The 15,170-nt window shown below is 37.8% G+C and overlaps 1 long non-coding RNA gene across 1 annotated transcript in view; it reads right to left on the bottom strand.

Moving 5' to 3' along the window:
* Positions 1–2,711: 2,711 nt before the first annotated feature.
* The window catches only part of LOC126915486 (uncharacterized), a 149,132-nt gene continuing 136,673 nt past the window's right edge, over positions 2,712–15,170 (bottom strand). The window contains exon 3 of the long non-coding RNA XR_007710203.1: positions 2,712–3,417. This is a non-coding gene — a long non-coding RNA (uncharacterized LOC126915486). The remainder of the gene's footprint in view (positions 3,418–15,170) is intronic.

Here is a 15,170-nt window from a genome sequence, read left to right as displayed (position 1 = left end):
AGTCGAAATAGTAACCATAAAAGGTAAAAAGCATGTATTTTTGTACCTGATACTTGAAATACAGCAGATCTTAAGGATGAATGAAAAGATGATTATTTTAAGAAGGGTTCAAGGGTTTAGAATTAAGTCTTCGACACACGCTATCTTTAACATCTGTGTTTCTTGGTGGACGATTGTGCAATTAGGTTGTGCAATTTCTGTTGGATGGTAATTTCTTTCGATGAGTTCTTAATACATGTAATTTTTGAAAAGTACGTGTCTGGACATTTAATACTTTTTTAATTCTGTAATTGATACCTTTTTGCTATTGCGGTGTAACGTAATACATTATAATAAACTGCTTAGTAGTGCAAAAAGTATTAATTTAAAGTTTGATTAGTGTTGTACGGAAATTACATACGAAGTGGTATCAAGAAATTAGATGAATAAATAGAAATTAGAATTAATGTTTCTGTTTTATACACGAAGAACACAGGTGAAATGGTGCAGCTAAAAAGATCATCGAATAGTATATTTTCAGTATGATATGTACATGTACGAGGTGAGTCAGTAAGAATCATCACTTGAAATAAGTCGTTATTTATCGACTTGATTGAAAAATGTTTGAAATAAAATTTATTGTATTCGAGAGACCTGATCAGGCGAATATAGTTTGATTTCGTGATACCTTATAGTTTTATAAATACTCTGATCTCTGAGTTTTTTAAATGGCACCATAATTTTTCTATAACATCAGTTGATTCAGCTAAGCATCCTTTACAAGAAGAGTACTAACTTTAATTTAATTTGAATTTAATCCAAGTTAACTTTAATTTGACAAATGTAACGTATGAGAGACAAAGACAAGGAAAACAACTGACAAACAAACAATTCGACAAACAGGTAAAATAAATAAGTTAATATTCTTTTGTGTGAAATACCCAGTTGAATCAACTAATGTTATAAAAAATATACGGTACCATCTAAAAACCTCGAGATCACCTTAATATCTCAACAAATGTGAGGTATTAAAAAATCAAATTGTACTCCCCTAATCAGGTCCTCCGAATACAATAAATTCTATTTTAAACGTTCTTTGATAAAGTCAATAGGTAACGAGTTATTTCAAGCGGTCGTCATTGCTGACTCTCCCTGAATACAGACTGTAAGATGTTATTATCGAAAAATGATATTCAATAAAATATTACAAAGAAGAGACACATCTAATGAAAACTTAAGTATTTAACGTAAGTGTGTCACTGTAGCATATTTCTTGAAAACAAATCGAATTTACGATAATAATAATAATAAGATATAAAACGGCGGACGTTGTGGAATAACGAACAATTCGTTTTCATTGAAATCGAGCGAATGGAGGCACGTACGGCGCGAATTAGTTAAGCCAACGAAGCGTTTAATACATTGGCAAAGATAACGATGCTGCGATCGATTAAAAGAAGGAAAGCAAAAAGAAAATTGAAAAAGAAAAACAGCGAAACGAAGGAAAAGAGAGGAGAAGAAGGAGAGCGGTTGAAAGTATCCGCTATTAATGGCGCTAATGTATTCAGTACCGCTGATATAATACGTTATCTTCGACGAGTGGACGGCAATTATTATTTAACGATAAGCCGTAAACACGGTGAATAGAAACGCCCTGCTCGTCTTCGATCCGCGGATAAAACATAGTTGCTGCTGTGATAAAAGGTGTGTGCAACACGGTTGCAACCGCGGTGTATACAGCGTAAAATCGTACGCATGAAATATCGATCGGCACAGCATACGTTCAGTGAATAATAAACTATACAAATAGGCCGCCATTAAATCTTTATTACTTGTATATGAAATCGAGGCCACGGCTAAATAATCTAGCCCATCCACTATGGCAAAATGGCGAACACGAAATAGACGGTTTAAGCCTCGTTCGGATGAGTTAAGATGCTTGAATTCGAGCGATTCGAATTCAATTTAATTTCATTTGAAATATTATTTCGAGTTACTACGATCATGCTCATTTGTCAAGCCATTTTATTTTCAGTTGCTCGGTTCGAAGATGCCCGAAGTCGCTTTATTAATACGAACTTGTTGCTTCGCGTGGCTTGAAATATTGTATCTTACCAGGCTTCAAGCGAAATTCCGCACCTCGTAATCATTTTTTTATTTGTAACGAATAGCAGTTGTTAAATAAGATAATGCAATTTCTAGTTGTTTACTGATATTGGTTTTCTAAATGAAACTGACACTTTTTTAAGCACTCTACTCAGTTGCCAGAGAGACATTCCTACGTGGTTTTCTTTATCCTATATAATTTTCTTTATCTTTTACAGCAATCTATTCTAACAGCCTCAAACACGCCAAAGTGATTCATATCTAATTCGTTGCCAATTTCATCTACCGTTTCGTAGTAGAACTGTCAAATTTGTGACAACTATAGGTGCCACATTTTTCATCTTACCAATCCCTAAAATAATGCAGGTGCGTTTAGCAAATTTAATATTTTACGTTAAACGTCTTCTTAAAACGTTAAAAATTCTTCTTTGCTAAAATGAAGGCAATATCGAAGAATATAAATTCGAGAATAGTAACAGGACTGAGACATGTGTCAACGATAGAACAACGTGATTCTAGCGAGATTAAGTTGAATCTCATTCAAGCCGAACAACTTGCTTCCTATAAACGCAAAGTCGTATTAAAACGATTAGAATTCGACTAATTGTAAGAACGTAACTGAGCGAGTTTTAAAAACGAGAGGAAGTATTAGCGAACGTAGATAAAGGCTCGTGCACACCGTGCTATCGCAGGTCGTGGTCGGAATCGCCGTCGATGTATTGGTCGTTGGTTGAGTTGATTTAAGGCGGTTGTCATGGCGTCCGGTTATTGCGATCGTTAATCGACGTTTCGTAGGTTAGCGCAATTAAGTTAGACGTGCGCAACGATCAGACGGCGGCAGGTCGCATTAACGCACGCGATGCACTGGCCGCGCATAATCGTCATAATTATCAATGATGACGGATCGTTCCGTCACACGCGCTAATTATTGCCAGCGAGGAGACTGCCGTTGGGCTCGCATCGCCGTAGGCGTAAATCGCTTGCTCGCGCGAGCACTTTGCGCTTGTAATGAATTTTTATCGCGTCCGTTCGGCTTGTAACATAGCATTTATATCCCTGCAGCGGTCGAACGCCACACGATTCAGCTCGATAAGTCGAAGCTCGAACGCGTCGTGTGCTGCCTGCTGTTGCTTGGCTTCGTCGCCCCGAACATTTTTCCGCGAATACATTACCCGCTTCGAACGGTTAATTGGTCTGGGAAAGTTCGCCGAACGTGGATCCGTGAAGATTCGATTGGGACATCGTTCTGTAGTTATTGTTACGCAATATGGTACATTTACCTTGGGGCGGTTGTTTGTAAGCGCAGTGTATCGTACGGCGAGTGCCTTCTGTCTGAAAAAAGAAACATAAAAGTATTTCTGTGCGATTTCACATAAAAGTGAATCACATTTGTCCATCGTGAAAAAATATCTTAAACGTGATAAAGAGAAACGTATTAGAATCATACAATGAAAATTTTCTCGAGATGTCAAGATTCTTTCTCTGAATCCAAAACAATGAGATCGGGACACAGAAGATCCAAGGATCGCGGGAGGACTAGAACGCGCTATTTACCGATTCAAAATATCCGAGAGAATCGAAGCATTAAGATCGAGTACAGGAATTCAACTTTAAGGGTTGATGGTGAAACTAACTCGAGAACTATGTATTTTTTAAAAAGATAATATAACGTTTGTCCAAAATTTTCATCAAAATCATTTCGTCAAACAGGATGTCTACGTTGTTTCAAGGGACGAGTCGTTTTCAAGAATCGCTTTATTACATAACAATTTAATTTTATGGACTTTATAGATTGATTTGATTTGAAAGTTGTTCGGATTCAATGACGCGCAATATCACAGAATTAAAGAATAATGAAATTGTTGAGCGAGACTGACGTCTCGTACTCAAATTACATATTATTATTTCGTTATTTTGGTCAGTTAATGTAATTTATTCTGGTATTTTCACTTTATAACATTGTTCGAATGGTGATCGAATAGGTAAGGAAGCAGGATATGGTTCGTCGATGCCGAGAAATTAAAAGATGACGGGGTTGTTTGTGCAGGGTGACATATAATCATTATAATCATATATGATGATGGATCATGTAGAGCAGCGTAGTAATCAACATTGCTAGCAGGTTGCGACATTATAAGCACCTACAAACACAGTTGCACAAAATTGCTGCAATATTCCTCGCTGCAATCTACTCTTTTTAATTTTGCCGATTTTTAGGAAACCACACTTATCCAATCTTCATTTTTACTTTAAAACTTTATCCGTTCTTAAAACACCACAATTTATTATCACCCGATCGTACATGCGTAACGAACGATTAACAGACGATAGAAATAAAATTCTTAACCATTTTAAAAAGGGTATTAAGAATTTAAGATTGGCTATTTAAATTAGATCGAAGCGGTTCGTTCGATTTTTATATATTTGTAATAACGTAAAAATGTTCAAATGCTCGTTTTACTTAATACTTAATCAGTATCCTTTTAACGAAATTGTTTCTTATCGAAGCGGTTTTCTATCGGTAGGCGTGTTGTTCCGTTTTGGGGGAGACGAGGGACCAAGTCGCCGAATTCAATCGCACGTCCAGATATATTCAGGTGCTTTAGAACCGATTCCGAGGTCCTTAACCTTCTGTGGAGATAGTCGCGTGACGTCATCGAAGATATAAGAAGATGACGCGATCGGTCGATCGTGTGGGTTAACCTGCTGAGTTAGCGCCGCTATTCGATCGGTCATTCTGTTATACTTACATGTCTCTTCCTACTGGGCGTATCAAGCATGTCACGCATACGTACAAGGAAAAAGCATGTTCCATGACGTATGTAATAAAAGACAAATATAGCTACCAGATTTTACAGCGAATAAAGAAATTACTATATCCCAGGGATTGGCAATATGAATGATGAGTTAACGCGTTAGTACCGTGCTGATTTTAATGATTTCCTGTTCTTACCCCACGATATGGCCATCCAAATCGAACGGGGTGATAGTTGTCTTAAGAGAAACATTAGCAAACAATTGAAACGAGAAATCGCACATATCGATAACGATTCTTTTATAAGAGATTCGAGGTTTTTGCGACGTGGATTCTTACGCTTCACATTATTCTGAGTATACGACACTGTTCGAGGTTTTCTAATAGAAGCCGTATCCAAAAAGAATTTCGTTCCAATCCTGGAAACGTCGAAAAGAAATTCATTTAGGATACGGTTTCTCGAACAGCGCTAAGTGTGAATTCTTTTACAGATTTGAAGTTTTCACGATGGTTAATAGATGTCGTACTTCTCGTTTTTGGGGATCAACCGTGTTATTCGTTGTACTTTTGCGCCAACGTTACGTTTCGCTCGTTCAGAGCGGACTCAGAACTATTTCGTATAATACGATCGATCCCGAGAAACCAAAAATACAATTCTTTCATATTTCCCTTTAATTGTACGAAATTTTCTAAGGATAGGAAAAGCGAATTTCGTCGAAAATGACCGAAAGAACGCAACAAGGTTAACAGGTTGATACGACATCACCGTAGTCGCGAAGTCTACGATGTCTCAGTACTGGAATAGGTTGATCTCTAGCGAAGCAAACCTCGGTAAAGCAACCTCCGATGAGACTAAGTAGATATCGGCGAATGAGGGATGCGTGGGAAGCTAGTCTGGTGGTAGTGGTGGGCGATCTGCCTACGTCCCGCGGGATAATAAATCTGGACTGGGGGCCTAGGTTAGACTCGCCACGATCTAAATACATACGTAGAGGACGCCGTTTACACGCGTATGCTAGGTTCGCGTTAACTCTCCGCTGAGAGAAATCTCCCTCTTCCTGGTGCCTTAATTGGACTCTCTTCGCTGCGATCCTCTTTCTATCCTCTTCTTTCTCCTCCTGCTCCTCCTCCTCCGCCTCCTTCGACCAACCCGCCCTTGTTTCCGAGCGAACGTTTATGAATATTGATCGTGCGTTACGGTCCCGTTTTTTTCGCGTTCCGGAAGATCGAGCCGCCGGATTCTTTTTCTCGCGGCCCTCGCCTCGAGTATGCGCATACGCAACAATGGATAATGCGTGATAGCGCTCCACGTCGTTCGAGAGTTTCAACTGACGTCAGACTTGAACGTTACTGTTTTAAGAGCCTCTTTTAGGCTCGAATTTTGAAGAAGTTGACACTTGAAAGACTTGAAAGACCATGTAACCTACATTTTTAGTGGCCATAGACTTGTGCTTTTTCGTAGTAGTTTCTCGTACAGTTTTCTTGTTTATTTTTAACTATAGTTTAATACCGTACTAACTAGCAACTTGTTAAAGACACTTTAGGAAATTGTACTATATGCGAAACATTAATATCGTACTAATTTATCGGATAATTTTTCATCTCGTTCGTTTCCAATTCAACATTTTATCATGGTTACGGTCAGAGGTTAAAACTCTATTTCAATACTGTAATGATTAAGAGCTCTAATGAATTTTTTGGGTGAGTATTAAGTCGTTATTGATTTTCCTATGTTAGAATTCAATTCTTAGAATACACGATTTAGTAGGTGCTATGAATTATTCGGATAAAGGAGTTAGTTATTAGTTGGAATCGGACGTGTTTTGATCGTGGCTGACGTCACGCGCTTGAATAGATTTAAAAGAGAAGCAGCTGAAGCTTAACTCGCTGAAATCATTAACATATTTGGCAAAATTTATAGAAGTTACTTCGAAATTTTTATAGAAACATAGTGGTATTCGTTATCTTAGGAGACGTGCAGCAGGTAATATGATTTTGTCAGATTGCATTTAAATGAACATTGCGTGGGTTTTTCTCGAATCTGTCAAAAGGCGTAACTGTAAACCTCCTTTCCTTGTCGTCCGCTTATGGCTCGATGATATTGGAAGACTCGTTTATGTAGTTCATTAAGCACAGGTAGTTAGCTATTCAGTAACCATAATCGCTTCTTACAATCCGCACTTGTATCTCTCTACGAATAAATTTAATCATCTGTTTAATGCGCAGAATTCTATATAGTTATACGCATGTTATTGACTCTACGCTCATGACGAAGAAAGAATAAATGTCATACACAGGAAATTGACATTAGTAAACTGGTTAAAGTCAAGTTTCAAGAAGGAAATAGTTAAACGGAAATCAGTTATACGAGCGAATATTCTTAGAGCGGGATGTCCAAGCGTTTTTCAAAGAAAAGGACATATAAAAGCAAGTGTAAATTTCGTTTTATCTAGCGTAATCTTATCTCGAATTTCCGTTTAACATTTGATAAAACTTAACAGGAACAAGCTAGTTCTTTTTCTAGAAAAATATATTACGTACTTTCAGTAAGAGATTCTTCAATGCCCTTGTATATACCGCGTGCAGTAAAATGATTAATATTAGACAATTTACATTAAATTAATATCACGCGATTCATATTAATATTAAATAATAATTTTCTATTTCTGCCTATATAAATCAATGGAGAATATTTGAAACAAATATTTTTGCCAAGTTAATTACGACACATTTGTTTTCATGTTAATCTGTTTGATACATATAGTCTTATTTTCATCGATATAGATAATTATTTATCCTCATAGTTAGAACGAAGATCACACAAACACATATATGGGAACAAGAGTACGCGAGGAAACAGGATATGCTCATTAACGTCTAGCTAGAAACAGCATTTCCACTTGGCTATAATATTCGCGTATCCGTCACAGGTATCGGTGTTCGGTCTTAATCACAGAGTCTGCTTTCCCCCGGGTACCTCTCATTTCCTCCTCAATTTTCACTGCACGTGGTCTTTTATTCATCCTCGAGCCTCCACCATAAGTCATAGTAATTAATTATAGAGATGAATCATATCTCGATACGTCAGTCCTTCTTTCTTACCGGCGACTCCTTTTTCTCGAGTGTCGTAACAGTTCGAGATACAGCACGCTGTAGCACCTCGAAATCATCGAAATTAGCGATTTGTCTAATTACGAGAATGTACTGAACGATTATTTCGCGCGTAGAGAAAATATCGTGGCAACTTCCGCATACAACTTTACCCGCAGAGAAATGAAAATAAATGCCTGATCATTAGGCTTTTACGGTGGTCTGGTTTTTGTTATTCATGTAATTTAATTTGAAATTATTTACTTCTAAGATACTCGTTCTGTTTCATTTTAATATAGTATCATTATCTCGACGGACTTTGATATTATCGTATTTTACACGCTTATTTGAGAATTTGCAAGGAAGTTGAAGGTGGAGTTTGCGAAGGATGATTTTTATGATGGTTTCTAGATAGAGCAAACTTCTTATTAAATCGAATTTATGCAAACTACTTGAAATTCGAAATTTTACGAAAAATTAACCTAATATTTTTCCTTTTTTTTTTTTTTAAAGACAATTTATATTTTCTAAATATAGAGATTATTTTGCAGGATATTGTGTACCATACACCACCAAATAAATTATAATTATAATTATAATACAATATTTTCTTAAATTGTATTTTCCTACAGTTTTTGCAAAACGGGAGAGAGAAACATAGTTTCTGCAGTTGTTTAATCTAAACCAACATCGAATCATCATCAAAAATGTATTATAGAACAAAGAATATTATTAAATTTTCTTTCTCCCTATTTTCCTTTTTCTTTTCTTTATACGAATCTTACATAACTAAACTAGACGCGATGAAAATTAAATCAAACCGATAAGAAGCCATGTTCTATTAGAAAACACATGTTAAGAAAATGTTATCAGTCGATCTAATCTTGCATCGATAGAATACCGATTAGCTGATATCGGCAACTGCGTGGAACATCGAAAACTCAGTTGCCAGTAAGTCTCAACACACGTTCGACAGGTTGTTAATTAGGTGTTTCGCGATAACGCCTAATCTTATCCCGATACACGAACCCTCAGAATCCACGTTAGTCCGAGTGTCTCGTACCAGCGAAACCTCTCCCCGCAGGTAGCTAGCGCGCGTAAAGACGATTTTTACGCGTCGTCGATGGCGTAGTTCGAAACCCATGGACAATTAACCCATTTATCCAGAACTAATGGGCATTCCATTATGGTGTTTCTTGGCGAGCGGCACACCAGTGGTCGCAAGTATCACATGCTCATGGCATACTCGCCTAGATACCCCGTGACGATATGAGAAATTTACAAGGCGATTTCTGTTGACTAGAACGAAGATTCGAATTGATGTGGACACGTGACTCGAGAAATTAAGGAAATTACGAGACACGTGAGTTTATCCAAGGAGAAAAAAGTTAATAACGTTGAATGGTAGATCGAGTAAATGAGAGTCGATTCGAGAGTGTAGGAATTTCGCAACGTGAATGAATTCGTGTTTTACGATTATGTCTCTTACGAGTGAATAAAGCGATATTGCTTCGGAATTTGTTTCATTAGCTTATCGATTTATTCGATTATACAAAACGTCCAAGAATAATTTAGATATGGATGTTTTATGTTTATAGAGGAGTTTCCTGATTGGGTTAACACGTACAGTTAGCTAGAAATTAACATAATATATTTTTTTTCCATAATGAATCAACGTGGTATATTTTCTGCTGTATTTTGCTCGTTGATATTTACAAATTAGCTTACGATATAAAATCAGTTTTACGTAATCGAATTCTTACATTGTGCATTTTCACGTCATGTTTCAATAACCGTCGACTCCGTCTATATCAATACCTGTATATTACTTTTGTTATTAAAATAGCGATGAGAAACAAGAATGATAACAAATCATAAAATAGACGTAGAAAGTAATATTTATAGCATCATCATTTCCCTCTCCTTGTCGAGTAAATCAGTCTGTCTTTCAAGCCTCTAATACTCCAACGTCCAACGTCGTCCATTAGTACCGATTAACGACAAAGACCGGTCTTTCGTCGCCATCGATAGCCTCATCATGTAAATCAGGTTTAAAACGACCGAGAAATCAAACACTACTAGAAATTTAGTCAACGAAGAAATCGCCATCTTTCCTGATTATATCTCGTCAATCTTTTGTCAGCTCGATTTTACGTAATACTCGTATCGTGCACGAGGGAAACGGACACAGATATCGCTCTGTATGCACGGAACGATCGCGTACATGCAAATTCGTTGATGCAAAAGTCGCGGACGCGTGTTATATAAGGTGCAAAGCTTAAACGCGTGGCGTGCGAGCGAGCGAGCGAGCGATCGCGTACGCGTAAACCGGTTTGCTTTTCGCGCTTGGTGGGGGCGTGTGACGCGACGCGCGTAAATTAACATCGACGCCGGTGTACGGAAAGAAACGACGTCAAACTTTCATATTTCATAGAATCGGGTGAAATAAGGAGCGCGAGAACGGTTTGCTTTGGAATTTTGCACTAAACTGTTCGACCGGGCCGTGGTATTGTCGGGGCAAAAAACTGACGTGGTTCACACGATAGCTTGTTCTCTCGCATAAATGTTGAAGCGGCGGTGATTGGTAGACGAGGCTTCTTCGCCGTGATTTATGAATATCGGTTTTCTTTGCTTCGATTTTCCTTCGTTTACTTTTTGTTTATGTTAATACTCGTGGTAAAGGTATCGTGAAAGGGTAGATACATACACTTAGTCAGGAAAGTTTACATACGGCTATGGAATTTTGCGTATTTGAGTCACCGAAGAAAGTGAAAACGCGTATTGTTACAAAATTGTGTGTATTTATATGTTAGTACGGTTATTATAGATATCTATCGAGAAGCAATTAAAACGTTTAATTGCTAAAAATCGCGAAATAAAATTATATCAGAAATTACGGAACCTTTAACGCTAATGTTAGCTGGACGTAATCAATGCTGACGTAGGACATCTACAAGATATCGATATTACCTAGTATTAAGCCTACTATTTTCATGATTTCATAACAGATGTATGTAATGTTTGCAATATCGTATCTTATATTTCTCTTACTCCTTTTTTCTTAATAAAAATGTTACGTTTTAACAACACGTGTCTTATTGTTCTAAAAAAATGTGTACAGTTAAATGTATTTTTACTATAATATTTTATATTTATGGGATGTATGTAGACCTTTGTGACTGACTGTAAGTAATTTTGTTGAAATTTGTAAAAAAAAAATTTCGCAATCTAGCTTATATCCATCAAAAACTTGTTTCTAAGTTATGATCCTTTCGCTATTGATCTTCTGATTGATCAAACCGAGCAGTTTGATTAACCGACCAATTTAATCCGTAGCGATGAATGATCAACTTCCGTAACTAAGCGAGTGATTAATCTCAATAGAAAGTATCGATATCGATGCACACGCTCGGATCGTCTGCCACAGCACGGGTCGTGTTTTCATCCTGTTTCCATTCCTGGCGAAGACACACACATATGTAAACGATGCTCGGCTTCTCGTTCCTTCGACCACGTGTATTTTCCTAAACCATTCCTACTTACGCTACCTCATTATTCACCTAATTATTCTCGCAACATTGCTGTATCCTTTTTTGGAAACACGTTAAAAGCAGGTAACGCGTGTAAGTTTTACTGTTATGCTAAATCTTGCAATAAAATCAAGTACATTAAAATAAGTTTCTCATACAGATACTATAATTTCATCTGCTTTGAATTTCCATATATTTACACAACGGTAAAAAAGATTTACCTTCATATGATTTTGAAATAATTAAAATAATTCATCACTATAAAATAAAAAACATGATTATACTATATTACATATTTTAATACGATTACGTATTGAAGGTGTCACTTAAAGTAAAAGGATTAATAAAAGGTGCTGCAAATTTAAGTGCTCTCCACTTTCAATGTATTCAAAGCTTTCACTGTCAGCTTCGCTTTAGCCTAATTCATACTGATCTTCTTCGGAGGTATCCTCAGAACAATCTTCATTGATGTTGACATTTTGTCCAATATCTTATTATATCTCTTGAATTTACTCATGATTGCTAGAAAAGGGGGATTGTTCAAAATAAGAAAATACTGTGCCCAAATTCAATTATCCTATCGTAAATACTTACAATAAGTGGAGACAATAATGGGAAATGTCTACGATAACTGAAACTTTTGCACACTATCTTTGAAAAACGGATTGTTTATGAAATCAGCTAAGCCGACAATTTGACGGGTCTCGTAGAGATAGATATACTACAAACAGATTTCAAAAATCAGAAAGCCCAAGAAAAAATAATTTTGTGCATAAATTCTTTAGATGAAATGATTAATTTACGATGCAAAATGGTTAAAATTGATTCTATAGTTTTTGAGATATTTCATTTCGAAGTTCAAAATCCGTCAAATTGACGGGTCCCGTAAACCTAGTGTTAAATTGGTCACGATCCTTCGATCACACGATTCGTTCAACTGTAAATACAAATTGTATAAAGAAAGAAAATTATAAATCACAAATATTCGCATGAAGCTACCAATAAATACAAAAATCAATAATATTGGCGAAATTGTCTGTAAAGTCCAAGTGAAACATCTCATAATCTCTAAACGGAAGCATATTGTTTATACTACGTTGCTTCATCTTCCGAGTCTCGGCTGACATAGAAACTTTCACGTATCTCCGGCCAAGAGGGATTCCCGACGCGACGTTGCATTTCCTGAACGTAACGCTGCGCGAACTATGACATTACGCTTAATTGTCGGTGACTGCATAAACATTGATGAATGCCTGGATGGCTGTGGCCGGCTGTGGACGTGCTTTCTCGAGATCCGTTCGATGACTTGGAAGACTTTCACGACGACCAGGGCCCCCATAGAAAACTGAAAGTCACATCGTGTCAACATTATAAAGTAACGATTATTCGTGTTACGTTGTACCGCGACGTGTCTCGCCGCGAGTCTTTCGTGTCTCGACGATCGATGATCGGCGGTTGGTACGACGTTTTCGTCCGTGGATAAATATTTGTACGTGCGACGTTTTCCTACTGTCATTCTAGGCAAGGAATATTCAGGAAAAATTCGAACCAGGCAAACGAATACAAGCAACGATTGTTCGTTTGCTGATGGTTTGGTCACGTTTATTAGGCAAGGCGAGAGAGGCAAAGAGATGAGGAGTAGAAAAAGGAATGAGAGAAAGAGGAAGATTATATTAGCGCAGAGAATAAAGAGAAGGCTGAGGACAGGAAGATCGGGGCGAAAATGAAAGTGAAGGAAAAGAAAGGAAGGAAGGAACAGTGGAGATAGATGAGAGAAGAAAAACCATAAGACGGGAAGAAAAGTTATTAGAATGGCGCTTATCTTTGCTTCTTTTCGTTTCAGGATTGGATAAATATCTTCTTAATCCCGTTAGAATCGATACTTTTTGATTGTGAAAAAGTTCCTATTCTATTAATTATTCCAGTACAGATCTGAACATTAGACAGAACATTATGAAACAACTTAGTTTCTCAATTATCGATTATATGTGTACGAAACTTGCTCAATTGTTATGTACTCACTTATTATATATTCACTAAGACCACTACATATTATGTTCAGGAATTTCTCTAGTAGAATAATTGAATAGAAAATCGTGAATTAAGTTTATATAGAAAAAGACCAAAGATATATCTACATAAGTTATGAATGTTGTTGTAAATTGCTGCGTGGGCTTTTACAACGACAGTTGTCTGCGTTAAAACCCCATGAACGAAAGGTAACGTCAAAATGAATTTTATAGCTTGATCTTGAACAGAATTCTCGAAACGGTATAAGTCCGGTTTAACTCAAATACAAATACATACATCTCTATTTTTTATACACTTTATACACGATTAATTCGAAAAGTATCGTTTTGTATCGAATAAGTCACTCTCTTCTTTCACCTATATTCGATCGAATCGTCGGCAATTGAAATTCGCTCAGCGTAATCGGATTTTTCCGCAGAACAATGATTTAGCATGGACACCGATAACACAAGCCGGATAACTCTTGTAGCAGGAAGAAAAGTCAGCCGTGCCCGTTATTCCGACATCGCCGTTGGGAAGAATGTAAATCACTGTCGTTGATTAAACGATTTATTCCATCTACCTCTTAATTGGACCGGTGCGTTTATAACACGGTCCAATTAAAAGGGAAACGTTACGTTAAACGCGATCATACGTAACAAACGCCTGATAAGAGGTCTGCGGACCTGTCACGGCATTTAAAGAATCTTCGATCAAGGGGATGCTGCGCGTTATCCCGTTGCGTATCCGCCCTAAGCTCACTCTATCGTCCCGTTCCGCTACCATGTGTCTCTAAGTGGACCGGTTTGCATGGCCACGTCCACGTCTGCGTAGGCTGCATCGTCGTTGCGAATCGATTGCTGGTATTAGGAAAAAAAGTAAAAGCGGACGAAAATCGAGAGAAAAGGAAGGGAAGAAACAAAACTGCTTCTCAGGGAAAGAAAGGGTCTCAAACTGGAGAGAAAGAAAGAAGAGAAGAGAGCATTACACCAGAGAAGATAACGGAAAAATCAACCGTCCAGCAAGTTAGAAAAAGCAGAGTCCACGAAAGAACCTACACGTGGTGTGGCGTGCACGCTTATCTCGCCCAGGCTAAGCTTGTCGCGAGCTTGAAACATTCGAGTCTGGCCTAGCCAGATATAACGTACGGCTTATAGTGTCTGGATATAACTTGGCGCTTGCCGTGGATACGGATAAGTACATAGATCAAGAGAAAGGCTAAGGAGAATCAACGGCCGAGATCCTCCTCCTTCTTCTACCGATTCCTTTTCCTTTCTACCTTCTTCTTCGTATCTTCCTCTTCCTCTCCTTCGCTTCCTTCTCCTATTTGCTCGTTCTATCTGTTCCGACTTCCCTGTCCCCAACCAGCTCTATCGAAGAAGCGGTCAGAGGTACCGCGGGAAATTAATGGGCATCTCCGTAACCGCATGAATTGAGTGGAGACTCGTGTTAATTGGGATAAAGTCTCGTGTTTTTCATGAATGAATCAAGCCCCGTGTCGCGTCTAGGCGACGCTCGGTACCGGTGGAGCAACAGCGCCAGTGGTGGTTCCACACTCGATCATCTTCGCCGATTTTCCGATCCCTTTTCAAACTGTCTTCTTCCTGTTTAGCTTAGTTCGTTCGATTCCGACGAGGATCGAGCCTAGGGTTGAGAGCTACTGCTCGCCCACGCTCCGCTACATTCATTCACTTCTGCGT

The sequence above is a fragment of the Bombus affinis genome, chromosome 4 (assembly GCF_024516045.1).
Source record: "Bombus affinis isolate iyBomAffi1 chromosome 4, iyBomAffi1.2, whole genome shotgun sequence".
NCBI lineage: Eukaryota > Metazoa > Arthropoda > Insecta > Hymenoptera > Apidae > Bombus > Bombus affinis.
This window is presented reverse-complemented; position numbering and strand designations above follow the sequence as displayed.